The 24834-nt window shown below is 46.5% G+C and overlaps 1 long non-coding RNA gene across 2 annotated transcripts in view; it reads right to left on the minus strand.

Annotated features, from left to right (window-relative positions):
* The window catches only part of LOC142802734 (uncharacterized), an 87131-nt gene that overhangs the window by 18255 nt on the left and 44042 nt on the right, over positions 1-24834 (minus strand). Inside the window, exon 4 of one of the 2 annotated variants that reach the window (XR_012893971.1) lies at positions 3441-3606. The exons of the other annotated variant lie outside the window; for it this stretch is intronic. This is a non-coding gene — a long non-coding RNA (uncharacterized LOC142802734). Of the gene's footprint in view, positions 1-3440; positions 3607-24834 lie in introns of those variants that run through there. 2 annotated transcript variants of the gene reach the window in all.

Below are 24834 nucleotides of genomic sequence, written 5' to 3' on the forward strand. Positions count from 1 at the left end.
AGCCTTAAACGTAGCGTACGCCGCGCGCAGCACGTTGCGGACGCACAGCCTTGCGTACACTGAACTAAAATTTTCTATTGAGTCGCGGTGCGCGCTGGCCACATTGTCGGGCAGCGTGCTGATTTCATAGTTTACGCAGGAACTAGGCCGATATTCTGTTCTAAACCTTGTGTGATGCCGCCCTAGCAGCGCGAAAGAGCTCCTCAGGTACTGCCTACTCGGGTATCGCCCTTCACGTCTCAGCGAAATTATAAAACCGCGGTATTGATAAATTCAATCATTAACATCAACTTTCCACTAGCTGTGAGTACGTTTTTCGCACCTACCCGTAACACAATGTATGCAGGCTCTGGCAACTTCAACCTTCCCAATTGTAGGAATGTATATGGCGAACGGTTAGTAATCTAGTTCACTGGTGCTCAAACCTGGAACACAATTTCAATTGAGGTTAAACGCGAATTTTATTTGACTTGCAAAATACATTTTTTCAATCATTCGTGTTCCTAACCACAGTGAAGCTCACGTTGATAATTTTTCATGTCTCAACTGGTTCATATTTTTTTCTTTGTTATGATGTAAGCGCAATTGTTTTTTTTTATTCTTCAACACCCAACGCCGATTCTGTCCATTATCTTCGAGTGCCCCCTTTCTTGTACTTTTTACAATGTATGCCAGTAGTTCTTCTTTATCGCCTGTGTGCTTCAAATTTTGCAGCAATTTTGTATTAATTGTGATGGGCATTTCTATATATATAACATACATTTGAAGCTACTCAATCATTGAACTTGTATAAATATTCATGATCATATCACGTGCACCCCTGCTCAATACATGTAAAAAAATATCATGCATTAGATTGGACCAGTAACTAGTCACACAGCTAGGCTAGTGGTCCAAACACTTTGTAACAACTTTTGCGTTAATTTCATTGAATAAACACTGATTGATTGGCCTATCAGCCTTCATTGGCAATTATGGGGTTCTAGAAAAAGAGTTTGACAGCAAAGGTTGTTTGCTCTTTCGAAACGCTGTGGTACTCAGTGCATTCCCATATGTTTTTTTTTCTTTGGGTGTCAACCGCAGTACGCTGCGACGAAGAATACCATAATGAACACGTACGATGCGTTTTGATTATTTCACGCTGAAAAAACAAAACAATTCAATCTACATTGACTGCCGTGTAGCTATGTGCGTTAAACACAATAAAACAACGAGAATGAGTGCAGAAATGCTCTAGGTCAACTCTTTCCAGCCCGGTGGTTACCCCAAGTAACCAGCTTTTCTTCATTTTTTTTATTCTTGAACACGTGAGCCCCGCGTGTCAGATTTTAAAAGGCGCATAATTTGAAACATTTGAAAATTTGACCCATATGACGGTATACTTCATTTGGGCTTCAAGGTAACATGCTGCGTTTGCTTTCTTTGGGCTTCCGTCGTCTTGAAGGCTTGCTAGATGGTGGACCCGACATATTTTTTATAGATGTATAGGCGTGCGGGCTGTAGAAATGAAGAGCTGTACTTTCACTGAAAGTGACCAGTAGGCCCTTACTGCATGGTGGTCATTTTTGGTGACTACATTGTGTCTTTTGTCTAAAATTGCGAATTTTTCGTTTCTCGCCAGGAAGTCATTTTATGCACACATAGAAAGGGCAGCGCAAAAACTCGGGAAAAAAGAAGGACAGTAGAGACAGAGCGCTGTCACTACTGTCCTTCTTTTTTCAGGAGTTTTTGCACTGCCCTTTCTATGTGAGCATTACGAGCCAACTAGCCCAAACCAAAGTACTTCTCATTTTATGCAGAAGCTTTCGACACTGTTTGATTTTGTTTGATTTAGTTTTTTTTCTTTGTTCGATTTTGCTTTCCAGCAAAATGCAGTTCTCTGCATGAACTAGTTAAGATAACAATCTGAACGTGCTTGTTCTTGAGAAGATTTCGATACTTGTGGCAGCACTTGCTCGCCGGTATATAGGAGCAGCACCGCTGCTGCTGCCGCGTGAGACTTCCAGCTCCCGTCACGTACCCAGCGGCAGCGATGACGGCGTTCATTTTGGATGGCAGTGTGGCGTAATGTGACACGGTAATAAATATCAGTCTAGTTTCCGCAGCAATGATGACATTCACCTGCTGCCTGACAATGTGGCCAGTGAGCGCTGCAGTAGCCGACGATGCGGTTTAATCGCACAACATGATGCCCCTCAGGCGTCTGCGCACGCACTAGTGCGGCGCTGGCCGCATCATGGCTGAATTATGAGGCCACGTGCTACGGAATTTTCCCTAAGACTGTACATGACCGATTTTCGCTCCTGGTGTAAATTTTGTAGCTATTTTTGTCTCGCAGAGCGTTTAACGCATTGCTTGTGAGGAAAGAGGTTTCCGATGCAAACTCACACAAAGCACAGAGCGAGAGAAAAAGAAAAAAACATGCGCGTTAACAAAACAACCATGGATAACGAAGCAGATTGCAAGAAAATTGTGTACGCGTCAACCGAAAAACTCGGAACCATGCACACGCTGGAGAGTGCGCATGTGCCATTCGGAAGATTCTCGCCGTGGCATGGTGCTCGTGCCGGTCTCTTCAGTGAGGAATTGGCCACCGTCACTGCCTGCGAGTGCCTAGCGTGTCAGACCACAGCGCGGGCTATTTGACGCGCCGAACACGCCGGACTACATATATCTATAGGCATTTGATGAGCCTCTAGTCTGTCGTCCATCGCTATTGTCCACACTGCCAGAAACAGCCCTCGTTCCAGTTTCCCAACGCTGTATCCGGAGCAGGAAAGCCAGAACAGGGGGTTCGTCTGCATAATGACAAAGGCGGGCCAGGAGAAATTGCGTCCCGTCGGTGCAGCACAAGCAAGCGCACTTACGGGCAAACATTTTTCACTTCTCGTTAGACCTTTGTTTTCTTTCTTTCTTTCTTTCTTTCTTTCTTTCTTTCTTTCTTTCTTTCTTTCTTTCTTTCTTTCTTTCTTTCTTTCTTTTGTCTGATGATTCCCCGCACTTTCACTGCTCAATGCACCAGCCTGGACGATGACATTTCGAGTTGAGAGAAGCAGACGAGGAAGACGGCCACGGTGCGACCTCTTAGCCCTTTATGCGAACGCTATACATTTCCATTTAGACGAAGAAGACCCAGCTGACTCGCACGCCCAGAAATGGAGCCGTCACCAGCGTTTTTAGACCGGGGCGTCTTTGTGTTCGCAAACCCTGTGAAAGCCTTTGATGCCGCATAGTATTTACTGATTTAGAGAAACCTCGAGAAAAGAGTGAAAACGACAGTCTTACACAAGGGAGAGCGCTGCGCGGCATTAAAAAATTCCTCCTCTCGATTCAGCACCTTACGCTTACTCTTCATTCTACTCCCTCCTCTGGGGGCCTCCACGATTCACGAGGAGAGCGACCGTCTCGCTTTCCATGTGGGAATCTTTGAAGTAAGGATGTCACTGCCCAAATTATTACTTTTAGTAGGCTCTTCTGTTGCTTCTTCTGTGAATTCTAGCCTTGAGAATGAGAAGCAAGATTCATAAGAAAAAAAGGAGCTTCTTTTTTTTTCTTTTTGAGGGCACGGTGGTAGCGAGATTGACGTTTGATTTCCCCTCGTAGCATCTGAAATGAAAGAAGAAAATGGATGATAGACCTCGCTAGGTAGGTTTCACCTGAACATTTATTATTTGAATCAGGGTGGTTTTAACCGCAAATTTCTAAATTAGTCTAAATAATTTCCTCTAACCCTTCTACAATTAATTATAACACTCAATTTGTATCTAATCAGTTTTGCCTACTTATTAGTTGGCCGATGCGCCAGGACGTGTGTTAGCCGTACATACAGGCCGTCATCATCATCATTATAATCACACGAACTCTATATGGCGTCATCAATGGTGGTGGCAGCAGGCTATTTTTATTTATCTCTGAGCAATACCTGTTTCATGCGAGCACTTTTGAATGCGATGTGTACCGACACGGGTCAGGGTTCTTGATCGGGACCGTTTCGACCTTATACAGATTGAGTTCAGACAGCGAAATCTCGATGATGAAGACAGTGCGCTATGGTCTTGATCCTGGTCGACCCTCATCCCGATTATTGGTGACCTATGGACACCGGTAAAAGAAGGCTTGCCATATCGTTGCAGCTCTGAGCGAGTAATTACTCTCATTTACGTGAAATCGAAGCATCGGCTTATTTTAAGAGTACGCCTTCTGGGTTTACCCAAGCGCGGGTTTCAGAAAATCAGCATTAGAAACATTGATTTCGAAAAAAAGAGTGCCCTGAAATTTTTTATCGATTGATTGATTGATGATGATTGATATGTGGGGTTCAACGTCCCAAAACCAGCATGCAATTGTTAGAGATGCTGTAGTGGAGGGCTCTGGAAATTGCGACCACCTGGAGTTCTTTAACGTGCAACCAAATCTGAGCACACAGGCTTACAGCGTTTTCGCCTCCAACGAAAATGCATCCGCCACACCCAGGAATTGATCCCTGCGAATCAGCAGCCAGGAATTGAGTGACCTGTGGGTCAGCAGCCGAGTAGCTTAGGCACTAGACCACCGCGGCGAGGCAACTTTAAATCGATGCAGTTGCAAACAATCTAGCGGACTGGGTGTTAGGGGTCGTCACGTGTCCAGCTCGCACGCCAGGTATAATTTACGCAGCTAAATTCCACTCACTCACAAAGTAGATGGCGCCGCAAAATAAAGTAGCAGCTCTAACTGCATTTTGTACAATGCTAAATATAAACATTGCGTAAACAAACTTCGAGCCGCTTGGAAACAACAGTGCCAGATTTGCTTTACGCACCTCACAGTAATATGTTATGATCCCGTCGCCCCTGCCCCCTTACTCCTTATTCGGCATCATCTGCTGCCAACCTACCTCCCCCCCTCCTTTTTCGTACTGTTTCGATAAAGAGATTTTGATTTCACGCGTTGACTTATTATCCCAGATGCAATTTTAATGTATGAGATGTTGACAAAACGATATGAAGTCAATTTTGGAAAAGTAGGTGTAGTTTACAATGCTTGGGTCACGAAAAAGGTGGGCGTGGGACCGGCTAGTTTATTGATTTATTTGATTGATTAACCTGAAAAAAACTGACACTGTTTTTATAGAAACAGTCTCAGGATAGGAGTAGTCAGATAAAATGGTCACATAGGTAGCCGTGACCACCTGTAAATCACACATGTTCTCCAAGGTTGCATTAAAGTCGACGTATACTCGTCGGTATATGTAGGCGGGATTATCCGAGGTATGAGATCAACAAGCACATAGATATCGCCGTGGTATAGCTTAGCCTCCAAGGCTTAGCACCGGTAAGAACGAGGTCTGCGGAGTCAGCTGCAATGGCACCTCGAATAATCAAAAAGTGCGACAACTTTTCCTTCAGAAACATGAAGAAGAACATGCTACACTCAACCAAAACACTGATATTTGGGCAAATTTGTACTTGAACATTGTGGTATTTAGAGCGCGTATACCTGTCCCTCTGCATATCTCTGCCCTTCGTTTCTTGTCTGTTCACTTGCTCTAAATACCACTATGTTCAACTAACCAAGGAAAATGTGTCAATTCGCGCATTTAGAGCCAGGAAACTCCGAGTGAAACTTGGGCCTCCTCTGACAAGATAAATATTTGGAGACCACGTACCAGTTCCCCTGATCCGCCTGGGACCCTGTTTCACTTCTTGCGTATGCCGCCTCCCTTTCGTCTCATAAGCTATCGTCTCTGTGGTAATGGCAAGTCGAAATAAGTTTTCTCCGCGCGTTTTTTTTATTATTTGTGTTATGTACACTCTTGCAATGGCGAGCTCGTGAAGATTAGAAAAGTAGAAAGCTGCTGTTGTATATGAATGAAGCTGGTTGGTACGCGCACACACACACACACACACACACACACACACACACACACACACACACACACACACACACACACACACACACACACACACACACACACACACACACACACACACACACACACACACACACACACACACACACACACACACACACACACACCGGTAGAGAGAAGTGGCAGCAACGTCAAGCAGCACCGAGACAGATAAAGGCACGCGCGCCCTTGCGTAGCGCTGTGCACGGCAAGCTGTCCATCTCTTACACGTTCTCCGACAGAAAGAGACAGCATGGTTTTTTTCCCGCGGCGTTCGTGTGCGACTGTCTCCTGCCCCGGCGAGCGATGCTTTCACCGCACGCAGAAACAATCTGTCGAGTCGGTAACGCGAAGACCACGATGCAGAGAAGTAGACCCATGATCCTCCATCACTCGTGGTTCCGTGATGCTCGCGCCTCGTTTCCCGCCCTCACGGATTCATGCGTGTGCGTTCCGATTCGCGAATATTCGATGTGAGCTGCTGAGGAGGGCATAAAATAGGCATAAACTAAACACGTTGCACGTAGAGAATCCACTTGCGCATTCACATTTTTCTTTTCCTATAAAAACAAAAACAAAAAGGGGAGCAGGTGAAGTACGTTGAAGAAATTTTCCACTTGAAAGAGCTCTCACACAGTCTTGTTCATCATCAGCCACTCACAAGGAAGAAAAAAAAACGCGAACTAAAAGAAAACAAACAAAGAAAGAACAACGAATTTGCCGTGTATATGCTAACGATGTGCAGCTATTCGACTGCGAAACAACGGGACAGATGGCGATTTTCTGTGCTTGCTCTAAGCCGGAAACTATGCAGAGTTGAGGCTATTGCATATAAAGTAAATACGGTCAACTGAACGCCAATTTCTGTCACGTTTTTTCATCCTTGACAAAATTTAGAATGGTATTGGTGAATGGCTAAGTATATTACACGTATGGGGTGTGTTCTTTGGAAGTTGAATGGACGATGATATATTAGTTGTAGATTGTGGAGTATATCAGAGCGAAGGCCGCATGCTGTATTCATTAGTATTACTTATAAAGCCCCCATATTCAAGTGGATTGCAGTTCTGACCTTGATGATTGCACGTTGTTCTGCAAAAATTGGGATTTCTTAATGTGCGGTGCACGCTAGATCAAATGGACCGTCCGTTTAAATAGTTGTGATGTAACATGCATTGCTCTGGAATCGGATCTCATTATCAGTAATTGTTTGCATCGCGTATGTTCTTTCGGCGATTTCCTTTTCTCTAGTTTACGTTATTGGAGCAGCTTAGTTTATTCTCCAACTTTCGCACCTTTCTTGCAAATGATGACGATGATGGTAATAATAGTATCTGGGGCTTTTTTGGGTCAAAACCATGATATCCTAATGAGACAAGCCGTATTGGCGGACTCCAGAAATTTCACCCATTTGGTCGTTTTTGACGTGCACTGGCATGGCACAGAACATTGGCCTCTATTACTTCGGCTTTATGTAATCTGATCGCTACTGCCAGAATCGAACCCACGACAGAATCGAACCCGGGACAATAGCCGACTACCGTAACCTTGTACATCATGAGAAAAAAAAATGACCTGTGACAGTTTTTCCAGTCTTTTGGCTTGCCACGTATGTAACTCTCTTTAAAGACGCACCTCAACTTTTTTGGGGGGGTCAGTCCACATTCTTCTGAAAGTCGCGTGACCAACAACATAGTTAAGGTGACTCTTTAAAGACGGACGCTCCCAAGTTTAAACGCACATGTATACCCTATCAAGTGGACGGGGGGTAGTACTGCCAACATAGCTGTGGAGTAGAACATCGAACGTGTTATTCGAAGGTCGAAGGCTCTGATCCTGCGGTCGCAACTTATCTTTCTTGTCGAATTTTCTCTCTTCCTATTTGCACTACAATTAGTTCCAATAACATCACAATACTCCACTTGGCATCATTGTCTGTTAGTTGTTATTACTATTTTCTTTAACAAAGAAAGCGAGCCGTCAAGCTTACACTTCTTTAAGGAGTGCTAAATACGTGGCAAGTAAGAACTACCCGAAAGAAGTCACACATGCTCTTCTCTTTTTATGAAACGAAAGTGTTCTATAGCAGCGTTCACCAAGGATCTGCTCACGTATTATCATCATGGATAATGATAACGACGTTGTAAAATACACAGTAACAGATAAAAGCAAGAAGTACAAGAAGAATTTCCGCCGCCTAGAGCCGTTCCTACGAACCGTCGCCTCTGCACGCGTGGCACGAAACGACTCGGCCACAAAGGACACGTTATTCAGCCTACTAATGGCAAACTATTTATACACATCATATGACGATAGCGGTACTCACAGATTGTTGTCTTGAGCGTGCTATCGTCATCACTAGCGAGGTGGCACGACGGGCTGGAAGAGCACTTTATAAAGCTCTTCTCCCCACGCATCGCGATGCGCACGTTATCTCGTAACGGGAGTGCTTTGTACGTCTTGTACTTTTACCGCAAGTTAAAGCAGGAAGGTCACTTCGGTTATTGCAGGGACCATTTTTACAAAATGAGCTCGCCGCTCATACATAAAGAAGTTAAAAAGTTTTTAGTTTACGCTCATCATGTGAATGTTCATTCTATGCGTCCTTTCTTATTTCGCCGAGCGTTGCATATTTGGAGCAGCTTGTCATTATTCCGGTAATATTAAGCTTTGCCACGACAGCAGTCATTCCCTCGTGCTTGGGGCGAAACAGCACACAATTAATGCTTAGCTAATAGTGCGAAGCCCCGTTTCACTCTTCTGTTATAGCGATTCGTATGACAGAGGGATCAGCCACGCCTTTTTACACGAAAGTATTTTTTGCTGTGGTACACCACAGCTTCCCTGGGGTATTTTCGCCATGGATATATGACATTGTAAAATATAGACTAACAGATGACGAAGAAAAAGTTCCGTCACCAGGACTCGAACCTAGGACCTCTCGCTCTGCAGCGCGTGGTACGAAACTCGCTCTCTGACCGTACGTTCCTCAGCGCACTAACGAAAAGCACAATTTACATCTGTTGGTACTCAGAGCTAAGTAGAACTTCGTACTTCATGCTCTCGTCCTCACTAGCAAAATGGTGCGACTGGCGCGACAGGCGTGCTTTAAAGGTCATGACCCCACGCACTGCGATGCGCACGCAGCTCTTCTGGCCGCGTTAACTTGTGCACGCGCGTTTAAATCTTCATTGGGACAGTATACGGTCCTCTGGCATTTCGTATCCATCGATTTTGATTGCCGCGGCTGAGATATAATCTGCGACCTTCCTGTCGCCAGCCGACTGACATAACCACTTCGTAATATGGAAACTTAAGTGAGTTGGTATGCACCTGTCTGTCTTTTTGTTTTTTTTCGTCGTCGTCTCGTTCGCCCTGCATCATTCAAAGTTAACCATAAAAGTATTCAACACAGAAATCTGGGCTAGCTAGAGGATGCAGAACTCAGGCATCCTAACTATCACCACGGATAAAACACAAAAGAGACCCGTAAACAGGTTCTAGCACCCATCCTGTTTACGTTTCTGTTTTTTTTTTTCTTCCGTCACGCTTGTTACGATGCCCAAGTTCTACCATAACCACTGCTTCACCTCGACAGCACTTGCCTGATGCCGTACATATTGTACTTGCATTTCGCCACACCAAGAGTGTCAACCTTAATTTTGAATATATGCTCTAACCTCGTCTGCAATGTGAGAAGACAGCTGGCAGTGTCATTTCGCCAATGATGAAATAGAATAGGCTACAGTTCGTGCTTTCTTATCAAGCCTTTAGAAAAGCCTCAGCTTCGTCACAAAGCCAAAGCAATGAACGTGATAGCAACAAATTGGAAGGTCACGCGCAGAATGGAAAGCAGATCAAGACGTGTCCCGCCTTTCTCACGCACAAATGACGAACAAAACGTACTCACAGGTACAGATGCAAGCGAATAAGCGTCTCAGTTGTTACTTCACTGTGTCTGAAAAGCGTGCGCTTTTCGCAAATGGAGACTGTAATGATTGTTGCGACTTTTGTGCTACAACAGAGTCATTCCAGGTGAAACCCGTGGCCAGCCAAGACGTACTATCCTCCCCTCCTCCCCACCACGCCATAAGCGTGCGCGAGGGAGCATTGCTCCCCTCCTCTAAGCGGGGCAAAGTACGCGTGGGAGATTAGAGCGCGTGCCGCCCCGCGATGTGGCGACGCGCGCTCATCGCGCCATCTTGCTGGTAATGCTGAAAACACTATAATTCTCCCTCAAGATGCCCGGTAGCAGCAGTAAGTGGTAAATATAAAGAGCTTGTCGTTTGAACGGTGAATGACGTGCTCCTTGGTGGATGTTACACAGGCAATAAAGAAAGAAAAAGCTCCTCGGTTACTTAGTGGATAACGCCTCGCACTCACGATTGAGAGAACCCAAGTTCGATTCCGCGTATCGGAGTCTTTTTCTGGGTGTTTTTTTTCTTTCTTGCGTTTCCATATATATAGATTAGTATACATATACGGTGAGTGACATCGACGCCGTCTGCAAAATCCAGCCGAGTGTGTCCATATAGTTCCTATCGTAACAAAAGAGTGCGTTCATGATATATTCAGCCTCGCTCGGCGCACCGTTAACTCGACGCTGACAGCTACAATACTGCCAGAGTCCACTGGGACTAACGACTCCCCTCGGCAAATTCTGTGCGGCAGTAAAATCCCGGCTTGTTCCCGGCACGGAAGCGTGTATCTCTCTGAGCAATCGCGCTCCATCCAATCATAGCAGGCCGGTGCTGGGGTAATCTTTCGAGAATGGCTCCATCGGTTGAAGGCCGATGGGACAACATTCTATAAGAATTAATTGTCACTGTGAGTTCGCTAGATTATTCGAACAATTGCCCCAGTGACAGAAAAAGAAATGTTATGGATTGCACCCGTGACTATGTAGAGCGGGGAATGATGGATTCTCGAAGCATGAGTACGCCTCACTGGTTGTAAAAGAAAACAAATTCATTGACGTCGGTGGCGGACTAACTATATACGAAACCAAATTAAGTGGGTGCTGAAACATCGCTTCGGTATACCTATGATCAAAATCAAGTGTATTTGCATGCTGTTGTTTGCGATATATAGATACGTATACACATACGGTGAGTGACTGCGACACTGATGCCGGCGGTAAAATGCAGCCGAGAGTGCCTATATAATCGCTATCGCATTAAAATGGACCTACAATGACGCGATAACGCGTTCATTATGAGCAGAGCCACCGAACCATGAAGCCACACTCGGTCTGCTGCGGTCTCGCACAACGACCAATGCCTTTGGTGAAACGGTCAGCAATGAGAGGAGCCCTGTTAAAAAAGGTAAAAAGGAAAAGGGGAACTGCATAACGATCCATCGCCCCCATACGCGTGTTGTCATCGTTTGCCTTTCGCCGTCCGGTGTGTTTATCGTCCATGCATGCGCCGGACGTCGCGGTTCCCACCTCACCCCGAAGCTCCTCATGTTCCCGACGTTGAGCGCCGTAGAGAGAGAGAGAGAGAGAGAGAGAGAGAGAAAGAGAAAACAAGCTGGTTTATATGGACGCCGCGGTGCTTGTGAAGTTCTTGTCCCTCGCGTACGCCGGTTCGCGTGTTTATTTTCCCGGTGATCTCAGGTGATGTCCAGCACCGGCGAATAATAAATTCTCTGGCAAGAGAGCGCATAGCTTTTTAAATGAATGTTGTTCGCTTTCTTTTTCACGCTCGATACTGGTGTGTACCTGTTGCATTGACGCATGGGTGACTCATTTGCGAAGATATTAGTGTAAAACATTTCTTTGCGCAATGCAGGCCCTTTTGCACGTCCGTCCATCCGTCCCTCTGCCCGTTTGTCCATCCGTCCATCCGTCCATCCGTCCATCCATGTCTCATTTTATGCCTTTAAGGGCTCCGGTGAATGTAGAGAGAGAGACGGGATAAAATAACAAAAAAAACTATTGCCAATGTATTCGGTCGAGACATAATTACATCAGATAAAGCAGCAGACAGACAGAGAGATGGACAGACAGGCAACTCGAGGCACACGCAATGAACGGCATCTCAATTACGGCGGAGCAGAGAACACATCAAGGTTGCCGAAGCAGAGGTGAGATAGATGCAAAAGAGTCTGCAACTTTTATATCGACATTTGGCAGCACCCGCAAGAGAAATACTTCAGACACCGCTTAGCGTCATCCCGACAATCATCTCATTCCCGAGTCATTTGTACAGCTCTGTTCACTCTCGGAATGAGCAATCTTTTGATTAGCCTTTCACGGGTTATCATTGACGTGCTTGCACCAGCCGTAGCCGAGTGCCCAGCAATGAAATGGTCGCCTTCGTCGTCGTCTAATACATGTGGCTCAGAGAATTCATTTTCACGCTAACAGGTGCAGGCGAGTCATTATCTTTCATATTGTGCTTCCTAGCAGTCTCCTAGCGTCTATAGGCTGCCTCGTACCAGCTCATGTCCAAGATTAGATTGACCCATGCATACAGCCCGGATGGCCTCCTTGTGATTTATTTTTTCCCACATGGTGAAGCCAGAACACGGAGCTCTTTGTGCTGTCTGTTATCACCGCCGCCTGATGATTTAGAAGTGTCAAATTGTCTGAATAATAAGAACACTTGAGACCCAACGATTTTTCAAGTTATTGCGAATGAGTATTTTGATAATCTAGCTTCACACCTATAAAATTTTCAAGTTCGGGAAGTCATAACAAATACTTTCGCACAAGCGGAGCTTTACCTAAAATCGGACCGAGAACAGAATATTGACATATGTCGTATGTTTCTTGCTGTATTTGATCTTTGTCACTTTGTGAGCCTAATTTGTTCCTGTGATACCTATTCTTTGCATATTGTATGAAAAAACTTTGTTTCGGTCTGTCGGGGTGCAAACTAGCAGGTAGCGGGCCACTCCTACGTGGGGATGAATAGGCCTACAGCCTCAACACGATATATTGTCATGAAATAGTGGGACTGTAATGGTATGCATTTTCAGTTCGTGGCATTTCAATCACTCCCCCTCCCACCTACCCAAAAATAAAATGAATAAAAGTAATAAATAAACAAATTAGAATTCGCGTACATGCGCTGTGCCGTACGACCAGACGCAGGTGGTCTGTATAATACTTATGCGCATTTGCAACAAGGCTTACCAGTAACTTTTCTCTTAAACGTTGCCAATAATTGTCATTATATGGTTAACTATACGTATTTTTAGGTCTTTACGAGTCATCTCCTTGAGCGGGTTTGTCGTCATATCATTGACGCCATAACAAGAGGCTCCAATATATTACTCTGGCTAGTTGTACATGTTTGAAAGGCTCGGTAATAATAATATCTCAGAAGAAAACTCCGTGCGCCGTTCATGACTCCGGGCTGGACGAAAAGGCACCTTCGCATCGTGAGCAATAATTGTTCTCTGCACTTGTTGCAGTAAACGAGAAAACGTGTATGACTACGAAAACAAGGAGCAATACAGAAGTCCTTTTATTGCCCATGCCCAGAACAGTCGAGTTTTGATCACTTTGCTTCAACAGCGCAAACAGTCTCCACCTCACGTTTATCGTGTGAGGAGGAGCGAAGAAGCTAGGCGCAGCCTGAAGCAGATTATCGTGGTGCACGGGACCGACGATAGCTTTTATAGGCCGTTCAGTGCATTGCCCGGAAGACGCTTTTCAGAGTTCTCGCCAAAGCCGCCTATAGCGATTCACGAAAAAAATGCAGTGAAGAAAATTGCACGAAAAGAAGGGACAACCATTTTCGAACTCTCGTGGCACGCGAACAGCGCTTGTAAACTGCTTTTTCAGCACACTCGGCGCACTCTCCGATCCCGTTTCGGTGTTTCGCGTTATTTGCAGGGCGTTTCACGTCTGCTCCGCTTGTATTCCAGCGTTAGATTTTCTTCTTTTTTCTTGCGCGATGAGTGACTGCACGAGATCGCGCACTACCTCTTCGAGATCGCAGCAGGGATTTCACAGTTGAATCGCGTTATTTCTCCTCCTGCTTCTCTCCCGATGTCTCGGAACTCGAGAGTGAGACAAGCGGTGCGTGGCGTCGTCTTGAACTCGGCTTTCAATCGCTTCTGCGACCCCGCAGGGCGCGGTCGATAACCGGCGTCCTCGCCAGCCGGAGTAGCACGCGCCGGATAAACCTGTTGTTCTCAAAGGTGAACGCAGCAAGAAAAAGAAAGGATTCCGAGCACGTTCTTCAATTTAGAAGCGGGAAAGTAAAGCTCGACAAAAAGTTCAACGAATGGGGCAGTGATGTGTGCGCTTTAGTATAATATATGGCGGTAGGGCGTTTTCGTGCTTCGACTTAGTTGCGGGCCAATTGTTTTTTCGTTTATAAACTTTTTGCAAATCCGTCTGAATGCGGTGGTGGACTCCGCTCGTGAACACCGGGGTACCGGTCGTGTGTGTTTGGCCAGGAAAAACATTGAACGTGAAGTGCGGTCGTTAGATAGTGGCCGTTTTCAATGGTCTTCGCTTGTCTTCTTATTTTGTCCTATTTCAGGACACTTGAGACAGCTCCGTAGTGCATGTAGACACTCCCCCCCCCCTCCCAAAAAAACAAAAAAAATTACAAGGCGGATATGGAAGAGTATGGTCAGTGATACGCAACAGTGCACAATACATTCTTGGAACATGTAACAACAGCGTGTTGCACTTTCGGATGGCATCCCATTTCCAGGAGTACGGGTGTCTCGAAAGATCGAGTGGAGAAAACACATGTTAGCTGTGGGCATAAAGATGATTGTAAAAGCAGTGCAGTTGGAAAATCCTTTCTAGAACTATAAGTCTCACGCCTCCAACTCCTCGAACACTAAGTTTTTTGACAATTTTGTGTCTCTTGATGATGTTTTGCGTTACTCGAGCAGTTAAAAACAACATAAAACGTGATACCCTGCGTGCACTGATGTTCCAGGTGGTAAACTATAGTATATATATATATATATATATATATATATATATATATATATATATATATATATATATATATAGTCAAACATTGCAGGACGACAGCTTGTCGAACCAAATGGCGACTGCCCTCAAAGAAGGCGATGCGCACAGGCGAAGTGTTTCTTCTATAAGTTTTAGGAACTGTGTGCCTATGCCGTTTACACAGCGGAAGGGATTTTCAAAAAAAAGTAACAGTGCTTAGTTATCCTTCACACACTTTGGCACAATAAGATTGGCTGGTTCTAGAATTAAGCTTGCTTTCTCTCCGGAAGAAGATTTTCTACCGAGAGTCATAGTATTGATTCGGCTCCGTTCGAAATGGTATCAAAGGAAAAAAAAGGTTATAAAACCATATTTTAAAAGCGGCTCCAAAGCGACATGATTCATTGGTTCCCGATAACACGGTGATGTTGCACAGAGACAAAACAAATAAAGTCATTTCATTTCATATTCACCTTTTCTAGATGTTCGCAAATAGGAACATCGCTTTCTGGCAGTCGTAGACACCGCATGAAGCTCAGATGCGAAGCAGAGAGTTTCATGCACGAGCTTCATTTAGATGCAAAGCAACTCTTTGACTAGCTAGTGTAATACTGTCCGTCCGTGTCTCCGTGCCGACGTGCTGTACCGTGCTCCCCTCGCCACAGGGGTTGGGCAGTTGACTGATTGATATGTAGGGTTTAACGTCCCGAAACCACCATATGATTATGAGAGACGCCACAGTGGAGGGCTCCGGAAATTTCGACCACCTGGGGTTCTTTAACGTGCACCAAAATCTCAGCACACGGGCCTACAACATTTCCGCCTCCATCGGAAAATGCAGCCGCCGCAGCCGGGATTTCATCCCGCGACCTGCGAGTCAGCAGCCGAGAGGTGTTGGGGCGGTGCCAAGTAGGTCACGCCTTCTCTCGCCTGCCGCGCGCTCACCACGTGTAACTCTCTCTCACTTCATCCACTCTACTGCTCACAACGTTAGAGCACACATTGAGTGAACACTCTTCAGGCTCGTTTATCTGCGATGGAGACGACGCTGGAAAGCGAAACCCTTCACCCGCCTAAACATGCACCGAAGCGATTTAGCCTAATTATCAGCCGTCACCGGCGTTGCGAGGGTTAGCAGAGCCGATCGCGTTCGTTAATGGCGCCGTCGGGCCTTAAAGGGCTGCTCACCAGGTTTGACGATTTCTAGCTGACAAGCGTGCTGGTAACAACGACGAGGTGTGAGGAAGGAAGCCGAGTGGACTCGCTGACAGTGGAAGACCAAAGCCGGTGAATCCTCGACGTCGTTGTCGTTGGCCACGGCGTCGATAACGTCTCGACAGTAACACGCGCCCTCCGCTGAAACAACCGCTGGATCACTGTGCGCAGCGCTACTGCTTCGCATCCCATCAGGGTTCCCTTTGGGAAGATGTCATTAAGTTTTTCTACTTAGCAAGTGTGAATGAAACTTTCGTGGCCACACACGTCTCACACACGCCGCACACGGTGGACATCTCGCCCACGGTGCGGTGGTCGAGCGTGATGTTCTACACGCACTCTGCTTGCATAGCACGCTCGTGGAACTTGGCGACGAGCGTGCTGTGGATTTTGCTGATGGCGTAGATGGCCCAAAGGCCGTCCTTGTTGGCAGGGATATCCTTCGCGTTGTGCTGCATCGCGTACTGCAGCCGACCATAGAGTCACGAGCCAGCGATAGCGCCACGGTCTACTTGTTGCCCAGGTCGAAGCGCACGGTGCTGTCCGTGTTCTCGTGGTGCTAAAGAGCGAGCTGTTGTACACAACTTATTGTTTCTGCAAAACACATACGGTAGAGAGTAGCGGCACGTGTGCGTTTTATGAGATGCGAAGCAGCTCTTCGGCTCACGCGTGTAAAGCCGTACGTTCGTCTGTACGAACGGGCTCAACGTGTTCCCCTTGCCACAGGTGTTGGAGCGGTTCCAAGTAGGTCACGCCGCAGCTGTGCGTTGACATTACGCTCTCATCGCAGTGCGCGCTGGCGTCACTCTCTCCCACGCCTTCCACATACTCACCGCAGTGCCCGCAGCTGCTGCCTCGTCCGTTAGCCCGCAACACCTGCCGCTACCACCACTTAACTACCCACCACGATAAAATGAATGTGCATCGATCTAGTCTTGGTCAACTTCGACGTCGAGTGTCTGCAGGAACTTCTCAGCGTGCCCTTCAACGATTACAAGGCCGTAATAGTCAAGGCGAAAGGTGCGCCAGCTCCGATCCAGCACCCGCGTCCACTCTGAAGATACGACAACTACGAAATCTTGCCAAACGCTTTAATGAACCATATAAAATACCCAACCTGGCTCCCGTCTCTTTGTTTCAAAGAAATGTTTACTCGAGTAAACGCTACACCGAGTCTTGTTTAAGACCATTCTTCGAGCAGGCGCGTCTACGTCTGTATGAACTGGGTAAACGCCCGTTTCAACTGATTCAACGCCATGCGTACCGCAGCTGCCTCCTATCCCATTAGCGATCCTTCCGGGGAGATGGTCCAATTTTTTTTTAAATTTTCCCATTGTCGGAACTTTCTTTTTATCTACCATCCTCTACGCCGGGTTTGCATCTTCTCCTGCAAAGGACCTTTATTCTGCTACCACAAAATTAAACAAATCAAAATTTTAAAAGTGTTGCCCTTCGACATTTCTTTTGCGCCACAGTTTGTTTTCTGGCTCGCGCTGCCAATATAAGTGCATCACTTTCCAGTGTTTTACGCGTTCACCCTATACATGATTCTGACTGCTTAAAATTAAATGAAGTAAGTTTTTTATGCATACCAATCTGAAGTCTTACAAAGAAAATCGTCGGAAAAGACAAGGCTTGGCAAGCATATTGATCCCCGCTGCTGGTGGGGTGCTGCCGTCGTTTCGACGGAGGTAACACCCGGAGGGCTGAATGGGAAGCTCGCGCCATGCACTTGCTTTCGTGGGCTTGGCGGCATGGCTGCGAAGGCTTGAACGATGGCGCTACCAATGGCGCGCGGACTTGTGTGTGGCCTAGAGAAAGACGTAGCTGATGGTGCAGACAATGGAGATCGTTATTGTTTCGCGTGTCGTATGTTTTTTTTTATTTTGATCAGCCATAGCTTTTGCTATAAGAGATAGCCGTTTGCTTTATTTGAATTAGCAACTGTACATGAACGCACTACGCAAAGTTCATGCTTAGAATATTGTCAATTGTCTTCATACTAGGTAACCAATATGAACCATCCTTATTTTTATATTTAAAATAAAGTTATTCTTAAGGTATGTCAAGGCATCGACCCCACTTGAGATTGCGGATGCAAGAGAACAACCGTGAAGCTCGTTACTGAAATGCATTGACAAAAAAAAAACAATTTCTGTGAAATCGAGAACTCCCAACATCGCATGGGGTGTGGAAGTTGAAAGTGCTCTTATAATTTAAGAGAGGAAAGTCGACGACACACGTTTTAGTTTGCTTGCAAAAAAGAAATTTCGTTGAAGCCTTCAATGAACACCTCGTATTGTGATTTTAGCGCTTGTATTTATTAGATCGGTAGGCGAACACCCGTAGCAACTCGAGTCTATACCATAGGTTGGTAAATTCACCATAAGTCAATTTATTCCATAAGTCAAATTTGTCCATGAGCGGCAGTCCCAATAAGTCCGGTTCCGAATGCGAGTTTCATACCAACTGAGTACAATTTAGGAAAATGTTGGTGAGTCTGTGTTTCATTTTTTTCAGCAACCTATAGATCAAATCTCTCTCAAGCATATTCCGCTGGACAAGGGGGGGAACGTATAAAGATATGCACTGAGACACTTGTGCTCACACGTGCCTCATAACGAAGAGGATGCCCCGCCGCGGTGGTTTGGTGGTTGTGGGGCACGACTGCTAACTCAAAGGCTGCATTTTTGATAGAGAACAAACTGACCATGTACTTAGACTTATGTACACAATAAAGAACACCATACGGTAGAAACTTCCGGAGTCCTCTAGTGCGGTGTCTCTCATAATCATATCATGGTTTCGCACGTCAATCTTCAAATATAGAACAGAAATATAACGAGCACCAGGAAGAAAAAGAAAGGCGTACTGTTTGCTATCCTACGCTGATAGAAGGGTATGAAATGATGAAAAGAAAAGAAAGAAGGGTCTAGCTGAAATCCCCGTCAGCTCACTATGCACAACGGATGGAGGATTCCATAAATCTTATATTTTCAAGAGTGCATTATGCACCAAGACTCGTATATACCTGTCATTTCTCAATCAAGAGAGATATCTGTGTCAATTTCCACAACGAACGTGATATACCTGATATCGCACATCAAAATCCTCTGCCAGTACGTATCCTCACATTGGATTCCCATAACGGACAAGGGGATTTCAAATTCTAGTGCCGAACTGAATTTTATGCTTCTATAACATCTGTCAAGATATGATACACGTTTTCCCCAGCGTGCGAGGGACGCGACACTGCTGTTAATCATGAATTTCCTTCTGCTCATTAAATTACGACATGTGCGAATAACTTCAAAATTTAGACTTCTGACAACAAAATAGTTTCTACAACAAAAACCATTTCTGCAACACTGTGTCCGTGATAACCTACTTTCTCGCTCACACTACGAACAATACGCAATTTAGGTTTGATCAAATGTGTAACAATTTCTGTCACAAAGGTAAACGTGACGACTGTTCTTATGATTGGTGGATAGTGAAAATTTACATATAAACATCAAAGAAAGAAATAGAAATTACGTGCTGAAGTATCCACCAGGTTACACTATGACATAATGAGTATCAACTAAATTATTTTTTTACGTTTCTATGCATATTTCTGTATGCGTGCTTGAAATCATAGCGCCCATGCCTCATTCGTATTCTCTACGTTATCCATTATTTCACCGTCTTGATCAGCTGGCAGTATCTACGTAACACTGCTTTCAAATAGTTAGAGCACAGTTATACATGTCTACGCTAACATTACTGATTCAATGTTACTGTCATTTATGTACATTTCACTTTCATTAAGTTGCTCGCGGCGCTGTAAGGAATGTCTTCTAGAGGTTGATCTATTTTCATTAGGTTTTGCTGTCTCACACTGCTGCCTTTTATTGTTAGGCGTTGCACTACCAAATAAAGCTCATTGCTCACAAAGATGCAATTTGTGTCGATCGCCCATTGTTATGGTAGCTGACCGAGCAGACATTCTGGCTGACACATGTGAAAGAGAGCGAAAAAAGAATATTTTGCTTTGATCATTAATTGGCACTTGCTGAAGAGCCTATCATTTATTAAGCTTAATGTTGGTCGACAATATATTGAACATCATGCAATAGATAGAATATGGTCTTTTTTTGTCCATCGCATAACCGTAAAAAATACTGCCACCGATCTGCACGTTCGACACCATTCACTCGGGCCTTCCCTCATAGCTTTTGAGCCTCCTGAAAGTTAGAAATTGTTTACAACAAAACGCATTGAAATTCCATTCAAGTTATTCGCAGTACACAGATTCAAACGACGCGCAATGCAAAGAAACAGAAAACGGACAGGTTTGCGTCTGTCGATGCTAGTAATAACACCACGTTACAGCTGCTGTCCGGTCCGCTGTGAACAGATGTTTCAAAAGAGAAAGTTGTATCGAGAGGCAGAGTGACCTGAAAGATCTCGCCACTTTATTCTACAGGGGCCAAAGCAGAGCGGCGGTGACTGCCAACGTCCGACCCATTAGGTGCCAGAACCTGCTCTCTTCCTGCTTGCACCTTAGAGCTTCCGCACGAGTGGCGCGAGAGGCGCGGCTCTGCGGCTAAAAAAGGTATGTATATATTGTCACGACGTCAAAACAGAGGTCTTGCCGTAGAGACTGAGACACCAGAAGCAGGTCGATCTTTTTAATTAGAACGCGCAAGCGAGTTCTTCTTCTTCGTCCGATTCGTAGTCCTTCGTGGCACATGCACAACTGTCATCGTCTTTCTTGGGCAAGAACGTGACATTTGCCTCCCTCCGAAAGAAGCATCGTCCCGATGCGCAACTTAGGTGCTCTACCAGGCGTATGAAGTGGTCGTACGAAAAAGGTAACCAGGAGCTAATTAACTCGATAAATACGGTTTCATACGCACGACGTGCACGACTTCGGGCAAATGCTTTTGGCGCTTAGAACTACAATTAGTGTCGGGAACGACTTCGCAGTTCACGTCGTTCAGGCGTTGCGTGACGCTGTATGGACCAAAGTACCGTCTTAGCAGTTTCTCAGACAGTCCACGTCGACGTATCGGAATCCAGACCCACACTTCATCGCCTGGTGAGTAGCTAACAAACTTGTGTCGGGTGTCGTAACGTTGTGCATCTTGATGCTGCTGATGACAGATGCGCACGCGCGCGAGCTGTCTGGCTTCTTCGGCACGCTGAGTGAATTTTTCGGCGTCTACATGGATGTCATCACACTCATGCGGCAACATGGCGTCCAATGTTGTCGTGACTTCGCGACCATAAATCAGACTGAACGGTGTCATTCCAGTGGTTTCTTGTCGAGCGGTGTTATAAGCAAAGGTCACGTACGGCAATATCCGATCCCAGTTTTTATGTTCCGTGTCAACGTACATACTGATCATGTCTGTGAGGGTCCTATTGAGGCGCTCCGTCAGTCCATTTGTCTGCGGATGGTATGCAGTTGTTCTCCGGTGAGATGTACCGCTGAGTCTGAGAACCGACTCCAAAAGCTCTGCGGTGAAGGCAGGTCCTCTGTCTGTGATCACTGTTGTCGGAGCGCCATGCCGAAGGACGATGTTTTCGATGAAAAACTGAGCGGCTTCTGCTGCTGTGCCACGCTGCATAGCTTTAGTCTCCGCATAACGGGACAGGTAATCAGTGACCACAATAATCCATCTGTTCCCTGTTGTCGAAATTGGAAAGGGACCCAGGAAATCCATTCCAATCTGGGTGAACGGCTTTTCTGGTGCTTCGACTGGATGTAAAAGACCGGCTGGCTTGCTGGGAGGCGCTTTGCGTCTTTGACAGTCGGTGCACGTTCGCACGTGATGGTTAACAGTAGCAGGTAACTTTGGCCAGTAGTACTTGCATCGTAGTCGGCACAATGTTCGGGTGTAGCCTAGATGACCAGAAGTTGCTTCATCATGGCACGCTTCCATAATTTCTTTTCGAAGAGAGGCAGGCACGACGAGCAAGTGTGGGTTACCGGTTGGTGAGAAGTTTTTCTTATAGAGAACATCGTTTCGCAAGCAAAAAGATGGCAGTCCTCTAGCAAATAACCGCGGCACGTCTTTACGTCGTCCTTCTAAATATTCAATGAGTGGTAACAGCTCAGGGTCACGGCACTGCTCTCGTGCAATAGTGGCCATGTTGACAACTCCCAGGAATGCCGCGTCGATGTTTTCTTCATCAGGAGCGACAGTTTCCACTGGCGACCGTGAGAGACAGTCGGCGTCGGTGTGCCTCTTCCCAGATTTGTAGACGATGGTCATGTCAAACTCTTGAAGTCTTAGGCTCCAGCGCGCCAAACGACCAGATGGATCTTTAAGGTTGGCGAGCCAGCACAAAGAGTGATGGTCGCTAACAACCTTGAAGGAGCGGCCGTACAAATACGGACGAAATTTGATGACTGCCCACACCACGGCGAGACACTCCTTCTCGGTGGTCGAGTAGTTCTCCTCCGTGCGAGAGAGAGTTCTGCTGGCGTAGGCTATTACTCTTTCACAGCCGTCTTGCCGCTGCACCAGAACGGCACCTAGACCTACATTGCTGGCGTCAGTGTGAAGTACTGTAGGGGCGTCCTGGTCGAAGTGCGCAAGGACTTGAGGTGTTTGCAAGCGTTGTTGCAGTTCATTGAATGCCATTTGCTCCTGTTCCCCCCAAAAGAAGGGGACGTCCTCACGTGTGAGTCGTGTCAATGGCGCCGCAATAGACGAAAAGTCCTCGATAAATCGTCGGTAATAGGCGCACAACCCTAAGAAGCGTCTCACAGCCTTTTTATCATGGGGTGCAGGAAATTGCGCTACGACATCTATTTTGGCCGGGTCAGGTCGAACACCCTCGTGACTGACGACGTGGCCTAGGAAGCTGAGTTCGTTGAAACCAAAATGACATTTTTCTGGTTTTAAAGTCAGGCCGGCCGAGCGTATGGCTTGGAGTACGGTGGATAGACGGCTGAGATGTTCCTCGAATGATGCTGAGAATACAACAACATCGTCTAGATAGACCAAGCATGTTTGCCACTTCAGGCCCGATAGTACGGTGTCCATGAGACGCTGAAAAGTGGCTGGCGCCGAGCACAACCGAAAAGGAAGCACCTTAAATTCGTAAAGGCCATCAGGCGTCACAAAGGCCGTTTTTTCACGATCTCTCTCGTCGACTTCTATCTGCCAGTAGCCGCTTCGGAGGTCCATTGAAGAGAAATAGCGCGCATGACGCAGCCGATCGAGTGAATCGTCTATGCGAGGCAGTGGATAGACGTCTTTCTTCGTGACTTGGTTCAACTTGCGATAATCAATACAGAAACGCAAGCTTCCGTCTTTTTTCTTGACCAAAACCACGGGGGACGCCCAAGGACTTTTCGAAGGTTGTATGACGTCATCCACGAGCATCTTCTGTACTTGCTTCTGAATCTCCTCGCGTTCTTTCGGAGCCACACGGCAGGGGTTCTGCCGAATCGGTCGCGTGTTGTCTTCGGTAATGATGCGGTGCTTGGTCAATGGTGTCCGCTGGACCTTTGACGTACGCGAAAAGCAGTCTTCGAATTGGTGTATAAGTCCAAGCAGACGCTTCCTATCAGAGGGCGGTAGCGTGGAGCAGATGTCCACTGACAAAGTTGTCGAGGCAGGGACTGTCGCGTCATCTGGTTGCAAAGCACAGCAATCCCCGGCTTGGTCTATATCGTCGAAGTAGGCAATTGCGGTACCCTTCTGGATTTGACGGCGCTCGTTGCTGAAGTTTGTAAGGAGCACTTCTGCCTGTCCACCAGTAAGCGTTAGGATGCCTCTCGCGATTGAAATGCCTTGCGTGAACAAAAGAGCGACTATGTGCTCCACTATCACATCCTTATAGGAAGGCCACCCACTGGACACAGACACAAGGCAGCAGGATCTCGGTGAGAGCGTCACATCGTCGGCTATTCGCAAACTGCCGCGTAGTTCGTCGCTGCTGTCGTCGACATACGGATGTGCGCAAAACGTCACCATGCGTTGAGGGATGTTGATAACAGCGCCATGATCTCGAAGAAAATCCATGCCCAAAATTAGCTCTTTACAGCAGTCTGGCAACAGGATGAAAGTGGCCACGAAGCTAGAATTCCCAACGCGAAGTCGAGTGGTGCATTTACCCGTGGGAGTCATCAGCTGACCACCAGCACTTCTTATCTGTGGCCCTGTCCACGGTGTCTTGACCTTTCTAAGGCAGTCGGCGAGTTCTTGTCGCATGATGGAGAAGTCGGCGCCAGTGTCGACCAGTGCTGTAACGTAATGTCCGTCAATGAAAACGCCAAGATCAGCACGTACAACTTCACCGGCATTAGTATTCGTTGTCGTATTCGTCGTCGTATTCGTCGTCGTATTCGTCGTGGTTGTCGTCATATCTTCTTGCGATGATAGGGGGAACTTTTCGGTGTCTCGACGATTGGCAACCTTGCCCCCGGAGGTCGCAGCAGTTAGTTTCCCCGGCGCGGGCTAGGCGAGCGGCCTCTGGTGACGTCCGCGTAGCTCTGAGGGAAGTCACGGTGTCGCGCAGATGGAGATCGCCAGCGACGCAGTGTAGTCGCTTGGCCAGTCGACAGTTGATCAGCATTGTGGTCACGACGGTCTTCAGAGCGGAAAGAAGCGGGACGAGAAAAGTTCCCGAAGCCGGAACCGCTATGACGTACGGCAATAGCGAGCAATGTGACCTGGTTCTCCGCAGCGGAAGCAAATAGGTCGACGGTCAGCCATGCGCCACAAGTCAGTTCGGCGAACTGGTGGTCGTCTCATGGAATCCCGTTGCCACCAAGGTACGGCCGCGGGTCGTGGCTGGA

The sequence above is a fragment of the Rhipicephalus microplus genome, chromosome 3 (assembly GCF_043290135.1).
Source record: "Rhipicephalus microplus isolate Deutch F79 chromosome 3, USDA_Rmic, whole genome shotgun sequence".
NCBI lineage: Eukaryota > Metazoa > Arthropoda > Arachnida > Ixodida > Ixodidae > Rhipicephalus > Rhipicephalus microplus.